Source organism: Nycticebus coucang, chromosome 10, assembly GCF_027406575.1.
Source record: "Nycticebus coucang isolate mNycCou1 chromosome 10, mNycCou1.pri, whole genome shotgun sequence".
Lineage (NCBI taxonomy): Eukaryota > Metazoa > Chordata > Mammalia > Primates > Lorisidae > Nycticebus > Nycticebus coucang.
In genome coordinates, this window is record NC_069789.1 from 29,184,644 (window position 1) to 29,207,488 (window position 22,845).

The 22,845-nt window shown below is 45.7% G+C and overlaps 1 long non-coding RNA gene across 1 annotated transcript in view; it reads right to left on the reverse strand.

Annotated features, from left to right (window-relative positions):
* Positions 1-591: 591 nt before the first annotated feature.
* LOC128595450 (uncharacterized) overlaps positions 592-22,845 on the reverse strand; it is a 54,594-nt gene continuing 32,340 nt past the window's right edge. Inside the window, exon 4 of the long non-coding RNA XR_008382936.1 lies at positions 592-1,291. This is a non-coding gene — a long non-coding RNA (uncharacterized LOC128595450). The remainder of the gene's footprint in view (positions 1,292-22,845) is intronic.

Sequence of the window (22,845 nt, forward strand, 5' to 3'; positions counted from 1 at the left end):
CCCACCACCACACCTGGCTGATTTTTATATTTGTTTGTAGAGTCAGGGATCTCACTATGTTGCTCAAGCTGGTCTCAAACTCCCAGCCTCAAGTGATCCTCACACCTTGGCCTCCCAGAGTGCTAGGATTACAGGTGTGAGCCACCACACATTTTTTCCAAAAAGCACGCCTGGTGGTGATTTTGATCCGCCAGAAGTAAATGACCTTTGAGACAGGTAGAGGCCCACTGGGACCGGGAAGACCCCATGGAGGAGGAGGAGTGGGAAGGAGGGGCAAAGGCCCAGATAAGAGAGAACAAGAGCCACCTAGGAGGGCTGTTTGAAGGAGCTCAGGCCCTTTCAGAACACTCAGCATAGCTGACAGCTTAGAAAGCTACTGGCTAATTCATCTCTGAAAGCCATTTAGCAACCTGTTAGAGGGCACAGGGCCAGCTATGTCATATGCACTGTGGAGCAGGGGGAAGAAGACTCAGACTTCCCTGGGACCCTACAAGGACTTCCATTCCCCTGAAAGTTTGCACTAGTCCAAACTCCAGTGATCTGGTTCAAGAGACCCCCTTGCATCGTTTACCTTTTCTTTTTTTAGTAACGGCTTTATTTAGATCAATTTCACATATCATAAAATTCACCCTTTTGAAGTGTACAATACAATGGCTTTTAGTACATTCAAGTGACATAGTGCCACCATCACCACATTTCATTGCTCCAGAAAGAAATCCACACCCATCCGGACTGACTTCCCATTTTCCTCACCTCTACCCCTGTCCCATAACAAACACCAATCTACTTTCTATTCCTATACATTTGTTTATTCTGGGCATCTTATGTATAATTACAAAGTAATACAAAATGTAGCCTTTGTGTCTGTCTTCTTTCCCTCAGCATGCTTTCCACATCACCCACATTGTCGTCTATATTAATACTTCATTCCTTTTGCTGGCTTAATAATATTCCATTGTGTGGATTGTATTTATACATTTTGTTTATCTAGTCATCAGTTGATGGAAATTTGGATTATTCCACCTTTTGGCTATTAGAAATAATGTTGTTATGGGCGACGCCTGTGGCTCAGTGAGTAGGGCACGGGCCCCATATGCCGGGGGTGGTGGGTTCAAACCCAGCCCCGGCCAAACTGCAACAAAAAAATGGCTGGGCGTTGTGGCGGGTGCCTATAGTCCCAGCTGCTTGGGAGGCTGAGGCAAGAGAATTGCGTAAGCCCAAGAGTTGGAGGTTGCTGTGATCTGTGACGCCATGGCACTCTACTGGAGGGTGGTACAGTAAGACTCTGTCTCTATGAAAAAAAAAAAAGAAGAAGAGAAATAATGTTGTTATAAAACATTGTTTAAAAATAAAGCATTATTTTTTAAAAAACGTTTTTGTGTAGGGCCTCGAGCAGTGGCTTATGCCTGTAATCCTAACACTCTGAGAGGCTGAGGTGGGTGGATTGCCTGAGCTCATGAGTTCAAGACCAGCCCATGCAAAAGTGAGACACCATCTCTAAAAATGATAGCTGGGTATTGTGGCAGGTGCCTGTAGTCCCAGCTACTTGAGGGGGGCTGAAGCTAGAGAATTGCTTCAGCTCAAGAGGCTAAGGTTGCTGTGAGCTATGATGCCATAGCACTCTACTGAGGGTGACAAAATGAAACTCTGTCTCAAAAAAAAAAAATGTTTTTGTGTTAACACAGGTTTTCAGTTCTCTTGGCTACATGTGTGTGTTTATGTGTGAAATTTCTGGGTCAAATGGCCACGTGTTTAACTTTTTGAAGAATTGCCAAATTATTTCTCCAAAGCAGTTGCTCTATTTTATGTTCCCACCAACAATGTAGGAGGGTTCTAATTTCTCCACATCCTCAACAGCACTTGCTTTTTTTTTTTTTGTCGAGACAGAGTTCTACCCTATGCCCTGAGCAGAAGGCAATGGCATCGTAGCTCACTGCAACCTCAGACTCGGGCTGAGGGCATCCTGCTGCCTCAGCCTCCGAAGCCGCTGGGGTTACAGGCGCTCGCAGCGGCGCCCAGCTGGGTTTTTCCATTTTTTTCCATGAGTTGGGGTCTCACTCTCGCTCAGACAAGCCTCGAACTCCTGAGTTCAAGCAATCCTCCCTCCTCAGCCTCCCACAGTGCTGGGATTACAGGCGTGAGCCACCACGCCCGGCTCAGCACTTGATTTTGTTCATTGTTTTTATCGTAGCTGCCTTAGTGGGTATATGGAGTACCTCATTGCAGTTCTGATTTGCATTTCCCTTATGACTAGTGATATTGCCCATCTTGTCATGTGTTATTGGCCATTTATGTATCTTCTTTGGAGAAATACTTATTCAGATCCTTTGCCCTTTTTAAAGCTAGGTTGTTGTCCTTATTGTTGAGCATAAATCCCTAATCAAATATATGATTTACAAATATTTTCTCACAGTCAGTGGGTTGTCTTTTCTCTTTCTTGATGGTGTCCTTTGAAGCACAAACGTTTTAAAAAAAACTTTTTTTAATAGATTTTATTTTATTTATTTATTTATTTATTTTTGCGGTTTTTGGCCAGGGCTGGGTTTGAACCCGCCACCTCCGGCATATGGGACCGGTGCCCTTCCCCTTTGAGCCACAGGCGCCACCTAAAATTTTTTTTTTAAACAGTTCTTGCTCTGTTGCTCAGGCTAGAGTGCAGTGGCATGATCATAATTCATCACAGTCTCAAACTCCTGAGCTCAAGTGATCCTCCTGCCTCAGCCTCCAAATTAGCTGGGAGCACAGGCATGCCCCACTGCATCCAGCCAAAATCTTTTAATTGTAATGAAGCCCAGTTTATCTGTTTTTCCATTTGTCACTTGTGTTTATGAAATCATATTTAAGAAAGTATTGCCTAATCCAAGATCATGAAGATTTATTCCTATGTTTCCTTCTAGGGGTTTGTAGTTTTGCTCTACACTTAGATCTATATCCATTTCTAATTAGTTTGTATATGGCAGGATGTAAGGGGCCCAACTTCATTCTTTTGCATGAGGATGTCCAGCTGTCCCCATCTCATATGTTTTTTGTTTTGTTTTGTTTTTTTGAGATAGAGTCTTACACAGTTGCCCTAGGTAGAGTGCCGTGGCATCATAACTCAAGCAACCTCATACTTCTGGGCTCAAGCAATCCTCTTGCTTCAGCCTCCCCAGTAGCTGGGACTACAGGCATCCACCCCAACACCTGGCTAATTTTTTTTTTTTTTTTTTCGTAGAGACAGAGTCTCACTGTACCGCCCTCGGGTAGAGTGCCATGGCGTCACACGGTTCACAGCAACCTCTAACTCTTGGGCTGACGCGATTCTCTTGCCTCAGTCTCCCGAGCAGCTGGGACTACAGGCGCCCGCCACAACGCCCGGCTATTTTTTGGTTGCAGTTTGGCCGGGGCTGGGTTTGAACCCGCCACTCTCGGCATATGGGGCCGGCGCCCTACTCACTGAGCCACAGGCGCCGCCCAACACCTGGCTAATTTTTAGAGACGGGGTCTCACTCTTGCTTAGGCTGATCTCCAACTCCTGAGCTCAGGCAATCCATCTGCCTCAGCCTCCCAGAGTGCTAGGATTACAGGCTGAGCTACCATACCTAGCCTCCATCTCATATCTTCAAAAGACTATTTTTTCCCATTAAATTGTCTTAGCACCCTTATTGAAAATCAGTTAACCCTAGATGAGGGTGTATTTCTGGACTCTCAATTCTATTCCATTAACCACTATGTCTGTTCTTATTCCAGTACCACACTGTCTGAACCACTGTAGATTTGTAGTAAGTTTTGAAATTAGAAAATATAAATTATCTAACTTTATTCTTCTTTTTCAAGATTATTTTGGCTATTATGGGTCCCTTGTATAGTCACATAAATGTTAGAATCAGTTTGTCAATTTCTGCAAAAAAAGACAGCTGAGATTTTTAAAGGGATTTATTCTTGAAGTAGTTCCAAGAGGTCACTAACAGTTCAGAGTAGGGAATAGCTATTTATTATCTGTTTGACAGCTAGGAAAATTGAGTCCCAAATAGTGCATTTTAAAAATCCCTCAGTCTGGGGCGGCGCCTGTGGCTCAGTGAGTAGGGCGCCAGCCCCATATGCCGAGGGTGGCGGGTTCAAACCCAGCCCCGGCCAAACTGCAACAAAAAAATAGCCGGGCGTTGTGGCGGGCGCCTGTAGTCCCAGCTGCTCGGGAGACTGAGGCAAGAGAATCACCTAAGCCCAAGAGTTAGAGGTTGCTGTGAGCCGTGTGACGCCACGGCACTCTACTGAGGGCGGTACAGTGAGACTCTGTCTCTACAAAAAAAAAAAAAAAAAAAAAAAAAAGAAAAAAAAAAATCCCTCAGTCTAACATTGCTGTTTTCAACAGTAGAACAGATAGATACGATCCAGTCATCTTCTCTGTCTTTTGTTTCAAACAAATATTTACCAAGTGCTTGCTCTGTGCCAGGTGTAGTTCTAGGTGCTCAACCACGTAGAGGTCAAGCTTGAGAAAGGACCATATGAAACTTGCTGTCAAATCAGTTGCTCTCTCTTGTAGAGAGGTGAGGTCCATCAGAAAAAAAATTTTTTTTTTGTAGAGACAGAGTCTCACTTTACCGCCCTCGGTAGAGTGCAGTGGCGTCACACAGCTCACAGTAACCTCCAGCTCTTGGGCTTATGTGATTCTCCTGCCTCAGCCTCCCGAGCAGCTGGGACTACAGGCGCCCGCCACAACGCCCGGCTATTTTTTGTTGCAGTTTGGCCGGGGCTGGGTTTGAACCCACCACCCTCAGCATATGGGCCGGCACCCTACTCGCTGAGCCACAGGCGCCACCCCTCCATCAGAAATTTTTATTCTCTCTACTATCCAACAAATCTCAACCAAATTTTCTTTAAATTTAATAATTTATCGTTTTTCTTTTCCTGATTACAAAGTTAAATGTGCTCCTCACAGAAAATTTAGAAATACAAAAATTTCAAAAGTTTAAAATACGAAAAGTTCAAAAAAGAAAATAAAAATTACCTATAATTCTACAAGTCAAGGACAATCATTATTGATATGTTGGTCTAAGACTCTAAACTCTATAATAATAATAGACAACATGGTGGTGGTTGTGTACCTGGCCTGTTGAAACACTTCATATTTGGGGCGGTGCCTGTGGCTCAAGGAGTAGGGCGCCAGTCCCATATGCCAGGGGTGGCGGGTTCAAACCCAGCCCCTGCCAAAAAAATATATATATAGTAAAATACAAAAAAAAGGAAACACTTCATATTTATGTGCTCAATCTCATCCTCATACTAATCCAATGAGTTGGATACTTATTTCTTCATTTATTCAACAAATTATTTTTTTCAGCCCCTATTGTATGCCAGGTCCTTATCTAGGTTAGGATACATTAGTAAAAGAAAAAAACAAAAATTTCTGTCTTCTCTGATTTTACATTCCAGCAGGGGAAATTGATATTAAATAATAAATGTGAGAAGTAGGTTAATTATATACCATGCTAGAAGATGTTAAGTGCTATGGATAGGAACGGGGGTGGAGAAGAGGTGGCATGTGCTGCCTTATCGAGTGGGCGCAGTACAGTCAGGTCTGTGTTCTGTTATTATCATGGTTGGAGCAGGTGCTCTGATTCTATCTAGGTGCCCCCAGCTGCTGAGAGGGCTGACATCCCTCAGCTGTCAGTCCTCTTTGAGAATTGCCTTGAATAAGGAAAGTCATCTCCCTTAAGATCACACCAGCTCCTGGGGAAGCCCCCATCCGATGATTGCCAACATAGGGGTTAAAGGCCCTGCCCCCTGCCCCAACTGGAGACTATCCTAAAGGGCTACTCAGCTTCAGAGCCTGCCATGGAGTTGGTGGAGGTCTCACTGAGACTGCACTGTGGTCCAAATAACTTCTTCTTGTACACAGTCCTGACTCCTTCCTTTCCCTCCCACAAGGGTTGATATTGAGAGCACTTCCTAAAAGACTTCTGTGTTAGTATCTACCTCACTGTCTGCTTCCCTGAGAACTCAGCCCAAGACCGTTGGTACCAGTAGCGATCCCAGAAAGAAGCTAAGATAGAATTTTGGAATTAGATCACCTACCATGAGACTGGCAGTAAGGACTCAATAGTGGTAGTGGAATACAGGTAGGCCAAGGTAGCGGGAACTTGTTAAAACTTTCTCTGGTGGGTGGTGCCTGTGGCTCAGTGGGTAGGGCACCGGCCCCAGATACTGAGGGTGACAGGTTTGAATCCGGCCCCAGCCAAACTGCAATAAAAAATAGCTGGGCATTGTGGCAGGTGCCTGTAGTCCCACGTACTCGGGAGGCTGAGGCAAGAGAACCACCTAAGCCCAAGAGCTGGAGGTTGCTGTGAGCTGTGTGACGCCACAGCACTCTACCAAGGGCAACAAAGTAAGACTCTGTCTCTAAAAAAAAAAAAAAGAAAAGAAAGTATAAAGGAAATAACCACAAGGACAATGCTATTGTGCTCTTGCTGAGGATAATTAACACTTTGAAAAAAAATATTAAAAAGGATTAATCAGCAATTTAAAACTGACTGTAAAGCCAGAAGACGTCCTTATGAGCTTATAAGGAGAGTGTCATCTCCTGCACCTGAGCGCCAGGTATAGGGCCTAATCATGAGTAGGCATGACCAAAGAAGGTTAAATTTACAAACTTGACAGGTCTTTGATGCCAAAGACAGGACTCTGGCTGGGAAAGAATGAGACCCTGACACCTGGAATGTGAATATCTGAGTGTATGTCCTCCAAGATCTTGAATTCCCAGCTTGCTCTGAGCCTGCAGGAGTGATCTGTCTTCCCCTAAGCACTCCTGTCTGGCTTAAAGATGATGCAGAGGACTCTCCCCTGTGGAACAACATGTACCTTCTGTGGAATCTGCCACCATCTGTCCCCCTGGCCACTAGACAAATAACTAGGGTAAGGTCACAGCATAACCCAGTCAGAGACAAGCTGGGCCTCATGAGGGAAGAATGTGCTTCTAGAGCAGCAGTTCTCAACCTGTGGGTCGCGACCCCTTTGTAACAGTGAAAATACAACCTGCATATCAGATATTTACATTATGATTCATAACAGTAGCAAAATTACAGTTATGAAGTAGCAACAAAAATAATTTTATGGTTGGGGGTTGCCGCAACATGAGGAACTGTATTAAAGGGTCGCAGCATTAAGAAGGTTGAGAACCACTGCTCTAGAGCAAGGGAGCCATGGAACCACCGCCAGATACCAGGGGCAGCGGTGAGGGTATGCCTGGCACCACATTCTGAAGATGTAGGATCACCAAGGACAAAATGTAAAGTGGGAAAAGGGACAAATTATCACTGTGGGAGCAGTTTCTCAGGATATAACGCTCTGGCAAGTTCCAATGACAACATAGGAACATACTGCCAGGATGTTTCTTAGAACGCTGAAGAAAATCACGGCCCACAGCAGGTGAGGTAGAAATGCCAGAATTACCATGGTAGAGGATGGAAGAAAAGAATAGAAGATTCAGAGAAATGGCTGTGCTAGAGTTGATACACTGGGTGCATCAGGAAAGCCTACCAGATGACTACCTTCCATGGAAGACCTGGAGAATATCCCAAAGCAGTAAGAAATATGCTGTTGTGGGTGGCACCTGTGGCTCAGTGGGTAGGGAGCCAGCCCCATATACCCAGGGTGGCAGGTTCAAACCCGGCCCCTACCAAAATAGCTGGGTGTTGTGGAGGGCACCTGTAGTCCCAGCTACTCGGGAGGCTGAGGCAAAAGAATCGCCTAAGCCAGGGGTCCTCAAACTACGGCCCATGGGCCGCATGAGGCGGTGTGATTGTATTTGTTCCCGTTTTGTGTTTTTACTTCAAAAAAAGATATGTGCAGTTTGCATAGGAATTTGTTCATAGTTTTTTTTTTTAACTATAGTCCGACCCCCCAGTAGTCTGAGGGACAGTGAATTGGCCCCCTGTTTAAAAAGTTTGAGGACGCCTGGCCTAAGCCCAGGAGTTGGAGGTTGCTGTGAGCTGTAATGCCAAGGCACTCTACTGAGGGCGACAAAGTGAGACTCTGTCTCTAAAAAAAAAAAAGAAATATGCTGTTGAGAGTGAGATGAGAGGACATCAGTGTCACTAAGAGTCTCTAGGCTGAGCTAATCGTTGGACTTGCAATTATCACAAGCAGAGCACCTGCAGCCAGAGGACTCTGACCCTCAGAGAACTGTGGAGATAGTTACTAGAACATGGCAAAAACAATTGGCCCAAAGGGTTGTACAACAAAAAGAAATCACAAACAGTTGACTAGGAAGCCAAGGACAGCTGCCCAACAAAAAGTCTCATCATTCTCAGCTCAGTTTCCAGAGAGGAACTTGTTTACACACCAAGAGCTACAGACAGAAAGAGAACCAAGAGCCAGTAGCAAGTACCTGGTAATACCATGACGATGTACATGGTGGACATTTCCCGAGTCCTTCCCTAAAAGGAACTATGGCCTTTTACTTGGGTAGCTATACACTGGGAAAAGGGGGTAATCTTTCAAGAGTTTTGGGGCATGAGGTCCTGAGTCCTGAAACATCATTATGAGGCCCCTGTCAAAGCAGATGTGCTGGGGGCCATTTTTTAAACAGAGGCTGGCTCAGAGGTGGCCCGCAGTGTGCTTGCAGGGTCATGGACACACCAGGTCATCATTTCCCCCATCTTGGGTAATAATTAGAATGGATATACCTGGGCTTCTTGGCCTGCCAAATAAGAGCTATCATAGTAGAGAGGCCGAGCAGAAGCCTGTGAAACTGCTCTTCTACCACCACTCCTCTCCCCTGAGCCAAGAGAATAAATCAAAAACAACAGCACATCCCAGGGGAGACAACAGCAATTCATAAAAAATTATGAAGTAAAAAGTAATTGGGAAAGACCTAAGGGATTCAGGTTGGTGGACCCCATCACTTGGCTACTTAATCGCAATCGGAACCCTGCAAGTCATACAGACCCTGGAGCAGGATAGCAGATTACAGCAGTCAAACAAGCAATAGCCCATCTGCAGCTGCTGTACCAGATGTGATATCTTTACAAGAGCGAATTGACATATTCTTAGCCACATAATACACTTTATGGACACCCTGTGTGTGGCTGCTGAGCCAGTGAGTGCTTTCTTTTCCATCTTATCAAAAAAGATCAGAGCAATTGATCCACTTGGAACTGAGGACATATACATTTAGAGACTTGCCCCAGGGCTATGTTAATGCTTCTGCTTTTAGCATAATAGAGTCCTGAGAGACTTGGACTGGCTGGATATTGGTAATGTCATGCTAATTGGGCCAGCTGACCAAGAAGGACAAGTGCATTGGATGCCTCTGGAACACCTGCATTCTGCAGAGGGGGAGCAAAACCCATCTCAGGGAAGGAAACCCAACGCCTGCTAGACTTTAGTTCCAGAGCCAATATGTTCCACATCTAGGAATATCCCTTCAACTATATTCCATGTGACATGAAAGCCTGTCAATGTGAAGTGGGGCCAAGAGAAGGAAAGGGCTTTACAACATGTCCAGGCGACAGTGCAAGCAGCCAGATGATCTGATAGACCCTATGTTACTAGAATGAACATAGGGATGGACACACAGTGTAAGACTGTGGATTGGCGTGTTAATGTCTGTGAGAGGGTACCCAGCACAGAAGAAGTACCAAACAACCACATGGACAAAACTGACTGGGCCAGTGGAGGGTAGCCTAGATAAAGGGCACATGAGTGCAGCAGCCATGGTGGGAAGAATGGAAACTATGCAGGGGCCCAGCAGCACGGGCTCCTGACCACTAGGCTGATCCCAACCTGCCAGCAATAGAGACCAGCACTGAGTCCTTTCTTTGGTCTCATCTCTTGAGACTGACCATCTTACAAGGAGTAGCAATTAATTTAGACCGTCTGGAAATGATGTTGCCTTTCCTCCCTGCAGTGCCTCAACAAGCACCATCATCCAAACACTTAAGAGTTTCAACCCACCAGGATAGGCTCTTCCATAACGTTGCATTAGACCGAGAACAAACCCATGTTACAACCAAGGAGGTGCAAAAGGAGGCCCATGACCATGATGTCATGTATCCTACCACCTAGTCTGAGACAGTGATGAAATAGCTTATTGAAGCATCAACTGGGAGCCATTGCAAGGAAGGCAACAAACATTTTCAACCTGGGAACCAAGAGGTGGAAGCAAAAACAACCCCACATACTATCACTCTCAATCACCAACTGGGGGAATTTGTGTTTCCTATCTCTACAACTCTGGGCCCTGTAGGGTTAGAGGTCCTGGTTCTAAAAGGAGAAACGCTTCCACCAGGGGAGCCAGAATATGTCTCACTCAACTATAAGCTATGGCTACCACTTGGGCACTTGAAGCTATTTGTGCCAAACAGGACCACAAGACAGGAAGAGGAGTCATCCTCTTGGCAGGAGAAATTGACTCTGATCAATAAGAGAAGGTAGCTCTACTGTTACGCTCTGGGAACAGGGAGCAATACATCTGGCACCCAGGGTGAACCACTGGGAGACTCTTGGTACTTTCTTACTCACTTTTAACAGCTGATGGACAAGTATAGCAGCTATGGCCTGAGAAGAGCATGGCGACCAGGGAATGGACCTCTCAGGGGTGAGGGTCTCAGTCCACACCAGGTAAGCCACCAGGTCTAGCAGAGGTGTTAGTTATGGGTGAAGGGAACCTAGAATTGATAATAGGGGAGGGGGAAATGCACATTAATTATAGTCCTGAGACAAGCTGCAGTACCAGGGGTTATCGTCCGCCCCCTTACCTTTCCTCTTTTGAGTTTCTCCTAGGAGAGAAGCTCTCTGGCTTTCTGGAGGACCTTCTACCTGAACTTAGATGGAGGAGTAGACCTGAGCAGCTTGAGTGGTGGATTACAGCTCTGTTGAGACTACCTCATCATCCAATCCTGCTTCCTTCTCATCCATTCTAGAGGAGTTGACCCCTAGAGCACACTCTAATAAAATTCTGCTAATCTCCATCTCAGAGACCGCCTCCTGGGAATGCACGGTGATGTTTGAGCACAGACTTGAAAGATCATTCTAGGCAAAAGGGTAGCTATTCCAAAAGCCCTAAGGTATGTCTATGTGGTCAAGAAATAACAAAAAAAGGTGGAAGGGGGGGGTGGCACCTGTGGCTCAAAGGGGTAAGGCGCCAGCCCCATATGCTGGAGGTTCAAACCCAGCCCCAGCCAAAAACTGCAAAAACAAAAAAAACCCCTGCAAATGGCTATAGTAGAAGGAGGGAATTGGGACAATGGAGGAAGGCGAGATCAGAGTGATAATAAGAAACCAGAACTTTGAGAGCCTGAAGGCCACTGTTGGGATTTGGTTTTTCACTATGTATGGGCATCATTGTGAGGAGTTTTCTTTTGTTATTGTTTGTTTGTTTTTCTGAGACAGAGTCTCACTTTGTCACCCTTGGTAGAGTGTCATGGTGTCACAGCTCACAGCAACCTCAAACTCTTGGGCTTAAGTGATTCTCTTGCCTCAGCCTCCCGAGTAGCTGGGACTATAGGCACCCCCCACAACGCCTGGCTATTTTTCGTTGTAGTTGTCATTGCTGTTTGGCAGGCCCAGGCTGGGTTCGAACCTGCCAGCTCCGGTGTGTGTGGCTGGCACCCTAGCTGCTGAGCTATAGGCGCCGAGCCCATTGTAGGGTTTTGATAGGAAAAATGGCATAATCTAACCTAAAATGTAAAAGAATCATTCTGGGTGTGTCTTGAGAAAAGAGTAGGAGGGCAAGGATAGTCACAGGGATTCCAGTTAGGACTCTCAGAGATTGGGTGTAGGGTGTGATGGAGAAAAAGCAGCCGAGGATGACCTTGAGGTTTTTGTTCTGAATGACCTGAAGAATGGTGTTGAGATGGGAATGTTGTAGATGGAGCAAAGGGTGGAGGGAATAAGGAGTTTAATTTCATTTTGGATGTTAATTTTTAAGATGTCCATTAGACATCCAAATAAAGATGTGTGTCGAGGGTGGCGCCTGTGGCTCAAAGGAGTACAGTGCCGGCCCCATATGCCAGAGGTGGTGGGTTCAAACCCAGCCCTGGCCAAAAACTGCAAAAAAAAAAAAAAATATGTGTGTCGAGTAGTCAGATATACCAGTATGGACTTCAGGGTAGAGGTCTGGAGTGTAGATATAAATTAGGATCATCAGGCTGGGCGCAGTGGCTCACACCTGTAATCCTAGCACTCTGGGAGGCTGAGGCAGGTGGATCACTTGAGCTCAGGAGTTCAAGACTAGCCTGAGCAAGAGTGAGATCCCCCAATCTCTACTAAAAATGAAAAACTGAGGCAAGAGGATCACTTGAGCCCAAGAGTTGGAAGTTGCTGTGAGCTATGACCCCATGGCACCCTACCAAGGGTGACAAAGTGAGACTCTTGTCTCAAAAACAAACAAAAAATAGAATCATCTGCATATAGACATGATCGAAAGTTTTGAGACTGGATGAGACCACCAAGTGAGGGTACATAGTGGGAGAAGAAAAACCCAAGGACTGAGCCCCAGGTGCTTCATCTTTAGGAGAGCAGGGAGAAGGGAAGATCAAGTAAAGGAAATAGAGGAGTGACCAATGCGAGGCAGGAGAAGAATCAAGAGAAGGCAGGGTCCTAGAAGCCAATTTAATGAACAAAGTGTTTTAAAGAGGAAGAATGACCTAGCTGTGTTGAATTATCCCACAGGCCAAGTATGCTGAGAGCTAAGGATTGTTTCTTGAATTTAGTCAACATTGGCAAGATTGACAACATGAGTTTCACTGGAGCAGTGATGACAATCTGGCTGGAGCAGATTTTTTTTCTTTTTTTTTGTAGAGACAGTCTCACTTTATGGCCCTCGGTAGAGTGCCAAGGCATCACACAGCTCACAGCAACCTCCAACTCCCGGGCTTAAGCGATTCTCTTGCCTCAGCCTCCCAAGTAGCTGGGACTACAGGCACCCGCCATAACGCCCAGCTAGTTTTTGGTTGCAGTTCAGCCGGGGCTGGGTTTGAACCCGCCACCCTCGGCATATGGGGCTGGCGCCTTACCGACTGAGCCACAGGCGCCGCCCGGCTGAAGCAGATTTTAAGGGCGTACAAATAGCCTACTCTTTCGAGAAGTTTTATTGCAAAGAGAAGCAGAGAAATGGTTGGTAATGCCAGGGGAGTGGTCAGAAAAAAGTACTGTTATTGCAATACCGATGGGAAAAATGAGACTTGAAGAAACTGAGGAACTGAGGGCAGCATTTGTGGCTCAAGGAGTAGGGTGCCGACCCCATATACCGGGGGTGCTAGTTCAAACCTGGCCAAAACTGCAAAAAAAAAAAAGAAGTTGAGGAATTTGCCAGTGTTCATTCAGCTGGTAAGAGTTTGAGAGCAAATCTGCCCACAGCTAAAAGCTGAGCTCTTACTTAAAAAAAAAATTTTTCCTACTGATGGAAACTTACTTTTCCTTAAAATTTTCTATTACAAAGATGATGAACATTTTCATAGGTAAACACATAGGACCATGTTTCTGATTATTTCCTAAAGATAGATTTTCTGGATGTAATCCTGGGTCAAAAGATATACACGCACACATAGCTTTGTATCCACACTGCCAACAGCCTCAGAAAAGGTACAGCTGTTTACACTTACACATGAGCGGGTCCATTCCCCTACATCCCTGCCAACGGTGGGTCTTATCTTTCTTCTCCTTCAATTGCATAGGTGAGAATAAAACCATTTTATTGGGTAAATGTAGAGTTGCCAGTTATTATCTGGCCATGTCTGTTTCCCAGCAATGCCTTTGCTTCTGCCGATGGTTATCACACTCAGCTCTGATTGCACTCACCTGACCCCTCTCATTATGACTACTTATCTCTTGCTGCAAGAGGTCTAGTTTAGAGGGCAAACTGCACAGAGCTAGACAGAATTTTAAAATAATAATTTCAGCGTAAGAAATGAGATCTTGGGGGCGGCACCTGTGGCTTAGTCGGTAAGGTGCCAGCCCCATATACCGAGCGTGGCGGGTTCAAACCCAGCCCTGGCCAAACTGCAACCAAAAAATAGCCGGGCGTTGTGGCGGGCGCCTGTAGTCCCAGCTGCTCGGGAGGCTGAGGCAAGAGAATCGCTTAAGCCCAGGAGTTGGAGGTTGCTGTGAGCTGTGTGAGGCCACGGCACTCTACAGAGGGCCATAAAGTGAGACTCTGTTTCTACAAAAAAAAAAAAAAAAAAGAAATGAGATCTTGGGTGATTATTCTTTCTGAGAGATGGTGAAAGAGGTAAGATTTTAGGAAAGCTGGGGCTGAGGTAGAAAGGTGTAAAAAAAAGGACCCTCTGGCTCAGCGGCTGGGGTGTCAGCCACACACACCAGGGCTAGTGGGTTCGAATCCAGCCTGGGCTGCCAGACAACAATGGCAACTAAAAAAAAAAAAAAAAAAAATAGCTGGGCGTTGTGGTGGGCGCTTGTAGTCCCAGCTACTTGGGAGACTGAGGCAAGAGAATCTCTTAAGCCCAAGACCCTCTATGTGAGTACATGGGGCTATGACCTGAGAGCATCTAGTTTCAAAATTCCTCCAGAAGGTGTGTGTAAAGAGAAGGAGATCTCTTTGTAAAATACATTTCATGCACCATAATTTCTAATTTAGCCTCTTTGGAGGGCTTTCCTATATATATATATATTTTTTTGAGATAAAGACTCACTTTGTCACTCTTGGTAGAGTGCTGTGGTGTCATAGCTCACAGCAACCTCAAACTACTGGACTTAAGCAATTCTCTTGCCTCAGCCTCCCAAGTAGCTGGACTACAGTCACCCACCACAATGTCCAGCTATTTTTAGCGATGAGGTCTCGCTCTGGCAAAAGCTGGTCTCGAACCTGTGAGCTCAGGCAATCCACCTGCCTCAGCCTCCGAAGTGGTAGGGTTATAGGTGTGAGCCAACACACCTGGCTCGGCTTTCCTGTTCTTTAGCTTCTCAATCTAGTCCTGTCTGGGAGGACAGTTTGCCCTCTAAACTAAACCTGTTGCAGCAACTGATAAACTGGCCCTGGCACATTTGAAAGAATAGATTGTTTTCATTAATACCATTGATACATGATTGTTGTAGAAAGATTAGGAAATAAACACAGTGTAAAGAAAAATAATTAAACTAATAAAAATTCCTTCTACTGTCTTCTCAGATAACTATTATTTATATTTTGCTAATTTTGGTTTCCAGACTTTTCACTAAAAATTTTATGTAATAGAGTTTGCCACAGTGGCTTACATTTTGAGAGACTGAGGTGGGAGGATTGCTTGAGCTCAAGAGTTCCATGACCCACCTGGGAATAGTAAGATCCCATCTCTACAAAAGAAAAAAAAAATTGTGGGGTGTGGTGGTGTTTGCCAGTAATCCCAGTTACTTGGTAAGGTGGGGTAGAAGAATCACTTGAGTCCAGGCGTTGGAGGCTGCAATAAGCTATGATGATGCCACTGCATTCTAGCCTGAGCAACAGAGCAAGACCTCATCTCAAAAATAAATAAAATAAAATACCAGCTGAGAGTATTGGTGCGCACATGTAGTCCTAGCTACTTGGAAGGCTGAGGCAAGAGGATCACTTGAACCCAGGAGTTGAGGTTGTAGTGAGGTCTGATTGTGCTCCTACACTCCAGCCCAGGTGACAGAGTGAGACCCTGTCTCACAAATAAATATTTTATAAAATAAGCCATTACAGTTACCAAGTTCAGTTTGATGATAGAGGATTTCTCAGCTGTTTTAGTGAATGACACAATCATTTATTCATTTATCCTACAAATATTTGAAATTGACAACTATAAATTCACTGTTAAGGGTAATAAAAAAGTAGAAGGCAAAAAATTTTTCACATAATAAATTTACATAGGGCGGCGCCTGTAGCTCAAGGAGTAGGGCGCCAGTCCCATATGCCGGAGGTGGCAGGTTCAAACCCAGCTCCAGCCAAAAAACCCCACAAAAAATAAATAAATAAATAAATAAATTTACATAATCTATTCTTTTTCATTAGTAAATCTAGCTTCCCGTTGTCAATAAGTGTTCATCTACATTGTCTTTTTTTTGAGACAGCCTTAAGCTGTTGCCCTGGGCAGAGTGCTGTGGCATCACAACTCACAGCAACCTCCAACTCCTGGGCTTAAGCAATTCTCCCGCCCCCGCCTCCCAAGTAGCTGGGACTACAGGCACCTGCCACAATGCCCGGCTATTTTTTGATTTCAGCTGTCATTGTTGTTTGGCAGCCTGGGCTGAATTTGAACCCATCAGCTCAGGTGTATGTGGCTGGAGCGTTAGCCGCTTAAGCCACAGGCGCTGAGCCTACATTGTCATTTTTAATACATTTTTATTAAATTCCCTGTATATTTTAAGTGATCTAGTTAATACCTCATTTGTGGACTTTTAATTTATTTCTTAGTTTTTTATTATAATAAGCAAGAGTGACAATATTGTACATATTTGTGTACTTTTCCACTATTTCTTTAGGATAAATTCTAAGATGAGGTGTAATGAGGTCAAAGAACATTTTTAGGGTTTATGAGATGAATTCCTAATGGTCCAAACATTTCTTAAACTACTTTCTCTCCACAACAGAGTTCTAGTTGGTTGGTTTTCACTCAACCAATAAACAATGGGTTTTTTACTCAGTAATCTTCACTTTGAAATGAGTAAAAGGGAGTCACAAGTTCTCTTTGGAAGAATAGTCAATTTCCCCAGCAAGGATATTATTTGAGAAAGACAAACTGAAAACAAGGGATAAATGAGTGAGTGAGTAGCTTAACATCTCAAAAGTGAAGAAGCAGGTCTGCATGCAAGGAGGGGCCTGAGCTTCCAGAAGTTTCCACCTGGCTTGGCATCTGCTTGATGGCAGGAGCAGTCCTAGGCTCTTGTTTACACTCTGTCCATATTTGCACCCTCCTGTATGATAGAAGGGCAAGATTAGAGATAGACATATGCCTAGCACAGACAAATACTTAGTGTGCACTTAAGAAGACCAAACCCGGGCGGCGCCTGTGGCTCAGTGAGTAGGGCGCAGGCCCCATATACCGAGGGTGGCGGGTTCAAACCCGGCCCCGGCCAAACTGCAACAAAAAAACAGCCGGGCGTTGTGGCGGGCGCCTGTAGTCCCAGTTGCTCGGGAGGCTGAGGCCAGAGAATTACTTAAGCCCAGGAGCCGGAGGTTGCTGTGAGCTGTGTGACGCCACGGCACTCTACCGAGGGCGACAAAGTGAAACTCTGTCTCTACAAAAAAAAAAAAAAAAAAAAGAAGACCAAACCCAGGTTTGGTCCCTGTAGCTCAAATGGCTAAGGGGCCAACCACATACACCAGAGCCGGCAGGTGTGAATCCAGCCCAGGCCTGCCAAACAGTAATGACAACCACAACCCCCCCCCCAAAAAAAAATAGCCGGGCATTGTGGCCAGCACCTGTAGTCCCAGCTACTTGCTGAGACAAGAGAATGGCTTGAGCCCAGGAGTTGGAGGTTGCTGTGAGCTGTGATGCCATGGCACTCTACCGAGGGTGACAGCTTGAGGCTCTATCTCAACAACAACAACAAAGGTGAATCCTCTGTGGGAACACCAACAGCCACATTGACTCCACGCCCTGGTCTCTGAAGCCAACAGGCCCCAAACCAAGCTCATTATTCTCTCCCATGGTCCCTAGCTTCTGTAATCCCTATTTTCAATTAATAGGACCACTATTACTTAGCAGCCTACACAAGAAACCACATTTGTCACTTAAAACTTCTTTACTTCCAACGTCAAAGCAGCCAATTATCTGCATCTATCCTACCCTCAAAATATCCTTCCTTTTCATCCCCTTATAGTCTTAGGTGGAACCTCCATTGTCTTTGGCTTGAGAGAAGGCTGCTACCTCTGGAATGCATCTCTCTGTGGAGGTTTGAAAGGCTTCTGACGGCTCCATCTGCAAGGTTATACATCCAATCCCCATTAAGGCATTGGGGGGGGGCTTCCAAAAGCTGGCCTGGCCTTGCTGCTCATTTTCTTTTTTTTTTTTTGTAGAGACAGAGTCTAACTGTACCGCCCTCCGTAGAGTGCTGTGGCGTCGTACGGCTCACAGCAACCTCCAACTCCTGGGCTTAAGCGATTCTCTAGCCTCAGCCTCCAAAGTAGCTGGGACTACAGGCGCCCGCCACAACACCCGGCTATTTTTTGTTGTAGTTGTCATTGTTGTTTGGCAGGTCCAGGCTGGATTCAAACCCACCAGCTCTGGTGTATGTGGCTGGCGCCTTAGCCGTTTGAGCTACAGGGTCCGAACCCGCCACCCTCGGCATATGGGGCCAGCGCCCTACTCACTGAGCCACAGGCGGTAGAGTGCTGTGTCATCATAGTTCACAGCAAGCTCAAACTCTTGAGCCTAAGCAATTCACTTGCCTCACTCAGCCTCCTGATCGCTGGGACTATGCCCACCACAACACCTGGCGTTTTTTTTTTTTACTCTTGCTCAGGCTGGTCTTGTACTCATGAGCTCAAGCACTCCACCTGCCTTGGCCTCCCAGAGTGCTAGGATTACAGGCGTGAACCACTGCTCGCAGCAGCCTTCTCATCCTTAAAGGCCAATGCAAATATTAGCTCTCTGTAGCTTTCTCCAGGCACGGACGATCATCTCTTCTGTGTTCCCACAGCATTTTGCCTCTTGATAGACTGGGAGTTTACTGAGCACATGGAGCATGTCTCAGTCATCCTTAGAGTCGCAGGGCCTGCCTAGTCAAATGCCAGTCATATATTGGTTGAATTGGATTTGGTCAGAAATAGATTCAGATCACCTCTCATCTATTGTTTTTTATATCTCAAAGTGAAGACTTGCATAGCTGAGCGGTCTTTACCATAAGGCAGATTTTACCAGTCTCCCATGGTCCCTGTTCATTTCTGTTACCCATTGAAATTCCATTGGAAATTAATTCTTTTGTGTATGATATTAACTCTATTTAAATTACAAATATTCCAGGCTCAGCGCCTGTAGCTCAGCTGCTAGGGTGCCAGCCACATACACGGGAGCTGGTGGGTTCGAACCCAGCCCCGGGGCCTGCCAAACAACATTGACAACTACAACCCAACCAAAAAGTAGCCAGGCATTGTGGTGTGTGCCTATAGTCTCAGCTACTTGGGAGGCTGAGGCAAAAGAATCACTTAAGCCGAAGAGTTTGAGGTTGCTGTAAGATGTGACGCCACGGCACTCTACCCAGGGTGACATAGTGAGACTCTGTCTCAAAAAAAAAAAAAAAGAAGAAGAGTTTAAGGCAATGGTTCTCAACCTTTCTAATGCCACAACACTTTAATACAGTTCCTGTGGATCTCGACCCACAGGTTGAGAACGGCTGCTTTAAGGTATAATCATCACAATTAACACTACTAAAATTTTTGTGCTGGAAAGAAACTAAGACGTTGTCAGCGCCTTTCTAAAAAAACAACTAATCTATAAGAGCCACCTGCAGAAGGAATTGGCATCATGTAATTATTGAGGGGAAACAGTTCTGGAGAAGGGGCTGAGGAGCTTGATAAGGGCCAGTTCTGTATTAGGTACCAGGAGGGAAGTCCGGGGTAGCATGAAGGCCCTGATGCCCAAGGAGGGGACGAGCTTGGTAGGAGGGAACTGGATGGTGGGGGGCAGAGTGGGGGGAGGGAAAGCAGCAAAAACAAACTCTTCCTACTTCACAATTTGGCCAAATGTCTTCTCTGTGTGGAGTGATCATCCTCAGCTCTGATTTCTAAACACTTCTGATAGATCTCCTTTTTTGCTACAGTGCCAGAAAATTCTCAGGTAATTTTCCAATTTTAATTCACTTTAATCTTAAGAATAAATATCATGCTTCATGGCATTTTTAAGAGGGGTGGGTGTTTGATGAAATCAGATGAGTGACAACAGGGTGTCACAACTCCAGAAAGGTTTCATATCGCTGGTTTAGAGTTTCCCAGTGAGTAGGAGTTTGATGAACTGAAAAATGAAATGGCTTCCAAATCACTCTGCCTTACTATGCTGATTTGAAACACATAACCTGCCTACACTGCTGAAAATATCTCACCCTGGGTGAATGAACACTGCAAAGCTACTACTTGGCATTCTCCCAGCTGTTTGGAAAAAGCAGTGAAGGGAAATGTTACCAGTCAGCTGACAGCAGCAGGACCCTGAGGGAGGTGGAGCCGAGTGGCAGGACCAGCCAAGGCAATTCAGGCACCCCGGTTATAACACCAAAGCCTTCCTGGGAACTCTCAGGACAACGAGAGTGTGGAGCCTGGCTTCACATTTCACTTTAAAAGAGGCCACCACCTAAATGGGGTGAGATGCCCTTTCCTGGCTCTCTGATAGTCAAAGGTTCACACTGTCCCCCAAGAAGAGTGACAGGGGCAAATCAGCCTTATTAGCCTCGGTTTATTTTGGGACTTGGCTCTGAGACAGTTTTGGTGTCCAGCCTGGAAGAGGCAAGAAGACTTCCTATATTTGAAGGTAATTCATGACTTAATTTCACATTTTTTAAAGCTCTGGATTATGTCGGATCCTTGTATGTAATTATTACCTTGGATTAATATTTTGAATTGTGATCTTTCTAAATCCCACAGAAGAAAGCTTGAGGAGACAATTAGCCCAGGTACTTCTTCCTTTCGCAGACCACCAAGGAGATGGTGTTGGAAACGTGCAGACACCTGCACAGGGGCTCAAACAACTTTTGTACCTTTCGTTCATACCTTTCCTTCTCTGATTTTTCCTCTTTTATAACTCTATAGAACCACTAATGGAGAGACTAAGGATAATACAGGTCAGGGCTTTAAAACACTTTAAAAGTAATGGAACCCTCTTTCAAATGAAATCTGTATCCAACCTCAAAACATACAGTAAAAAGGAGTCGAGGTCCTTTGGTCATACCTTGACAGGGGCCTGGAGCCTGACCTCCCACTCCTGGCCCCTATAAAGCAGACCTGTTACAAGTTCCAGAACTCCACCATCATCCCATTCGTTTCTCAATCTTTGAGGGAAGTCTTGTCATCTTGTCTTCAATGGCTCTTTTAAAATGTTACAAAAGATCTGGCCATGTCCCAACAGGAGGGGCCGGCACGTATGTGTAAGCTTGGAAGCCAACGGTGTGATATTAAGGAGCCTAAGTGTAGGCTCGGCGCTTGTAGCTCAGCAACTAGGGCACCAGCCACATACACCAGAGCTGGCAGGTTTGAATCCAGCCCGGGCCTGCCAAACAATGATAACTACAACCAAAACACGGCCGGGCATTGTGGTGGGCACCTGTAGTCCCAGCTGCATGGGAGGCTGAAGCAAGAGAATCACTTAATCCCAGGAGTTGGAGGTTGCTGTGAGCTGTGATGCCACAGCACTCTACCCAGGGTGACGGCTTGAGACACTGTCTCAAAAAAAAAAGGATGTGTTACTTAGTTCAATGTAAGCATTTCACATTACATATTGAAGCAGTACCCTGAACCCCATAAATGCATCAATGTACAAAGTTATGATTTAATAAAAAACAATTAAAATAAAATAAAAAGAGCCTAAGTGGCCTCCACTAGGTCTTCTCTGGGGGCTGCCAGCCTCCCATCCTGCTGGCTGTCTATAGCACTTTCAAGTGCCTGGTTGAGAAAAAGCCTTAGGAAGAACTAGAGAATGCCAGGGAACAGAAAGAGGATGACATATACTTCGCTTAGGTCAGCTGGCCCATCAGCTTTACTTTCCTAGCTAACTAAGGATGCCTCCCAGCAAGATGCCTGCGTGCTGAGGCCTGTCTTGAAAACTGACAGTCTATGGCTGTGGCTACCCAGCAGGGAACAAACACGCAGCAGGTGCAAACACATAACCTCTCAGAATCATCCCAAAGGCTCCAGGTCAGTTTTCCTTGCTGAGTGCCCCTCTGTAGCTGGGCCACACAAGCAGTTTCCATGCTGGGTCAACTAAGTAATCCAAAACAGTTGTTCCTTGGGATTTTTATGGGGAAGGGAGAGAATGGGGCTCTGCCTCATTGAGTAGAGGGGAGCTGCTTCAGTATGAGAAACAAAGAGAACTAGAATCTGGTAAACTCTCTTCCCAGGACAAGGAAGATGTTCAGGCAGGACTGAGCTTTGGGGCTTATTTCAGGTGCCTGCTGGCTCTGGCAACTGAGGAAAAGCCATCAGCCCTGTCTTCTTAATTTTCCTCAGTAATCAAGCTTAGAAGGTTCACCATGTTCTCTGCACAGTGTGAGACAAACTCACTAAATGTTCCATTCTCTTGGCTCGGCGCCTATGACTCAAGCGGCTAAGGGGCCAGCCACATACACCTGAGCTAGCGGGTTCGAATCCAGCCCGGGCCCACCAAACAACAATGACAGCTGCAACCAAAAAATAGCCAGGCATTGTGGCAGGCCCCTGTAGTCCCAGCTACTTGGGAGGCGGAGGCAAGAGAATCGCTTGAGCCCAGGAGCTGGAGATTGCTGTGAGCTGTGATGCCACAGCACTCTACCCAGGTGACAACTTGAGGCTCTGTCTCAAAAACAAAAACAAAAACAAAATAAATGTCCCATTCTCTGAAAACTGACCTATCCAGAAGGAAACACGCCAATAGCATTTCTCCTTCTGCAAGCAGGGACAGGTTGCAATGCTGCCATGATCAAAGGCATGAGTTCCCCAGGTGAGAGGGCAGCCTGCCTGGCCCTGGCCCCAGCAAGGAGCGCTGCAGCTGATCTAGGAGCCAGCCAGGTCTTCTCCATGAGGGCCCCACACTGATCTTGGGGGCCTCAACATGCTCTATACCAGTGGTTCTCAACCTTCCTAATGCCATGGCCCTTTAATACAGTTCCTGTGGGTCACAACCCACAGGTTGAGAACCGTTGCTTTATATTGTCCTAAGAGGTAGCACTAAGGAGAATGGTGGAGATTCTGAAGCTGGGAGCCAGATTGTCTCTGCTCAAATTCCA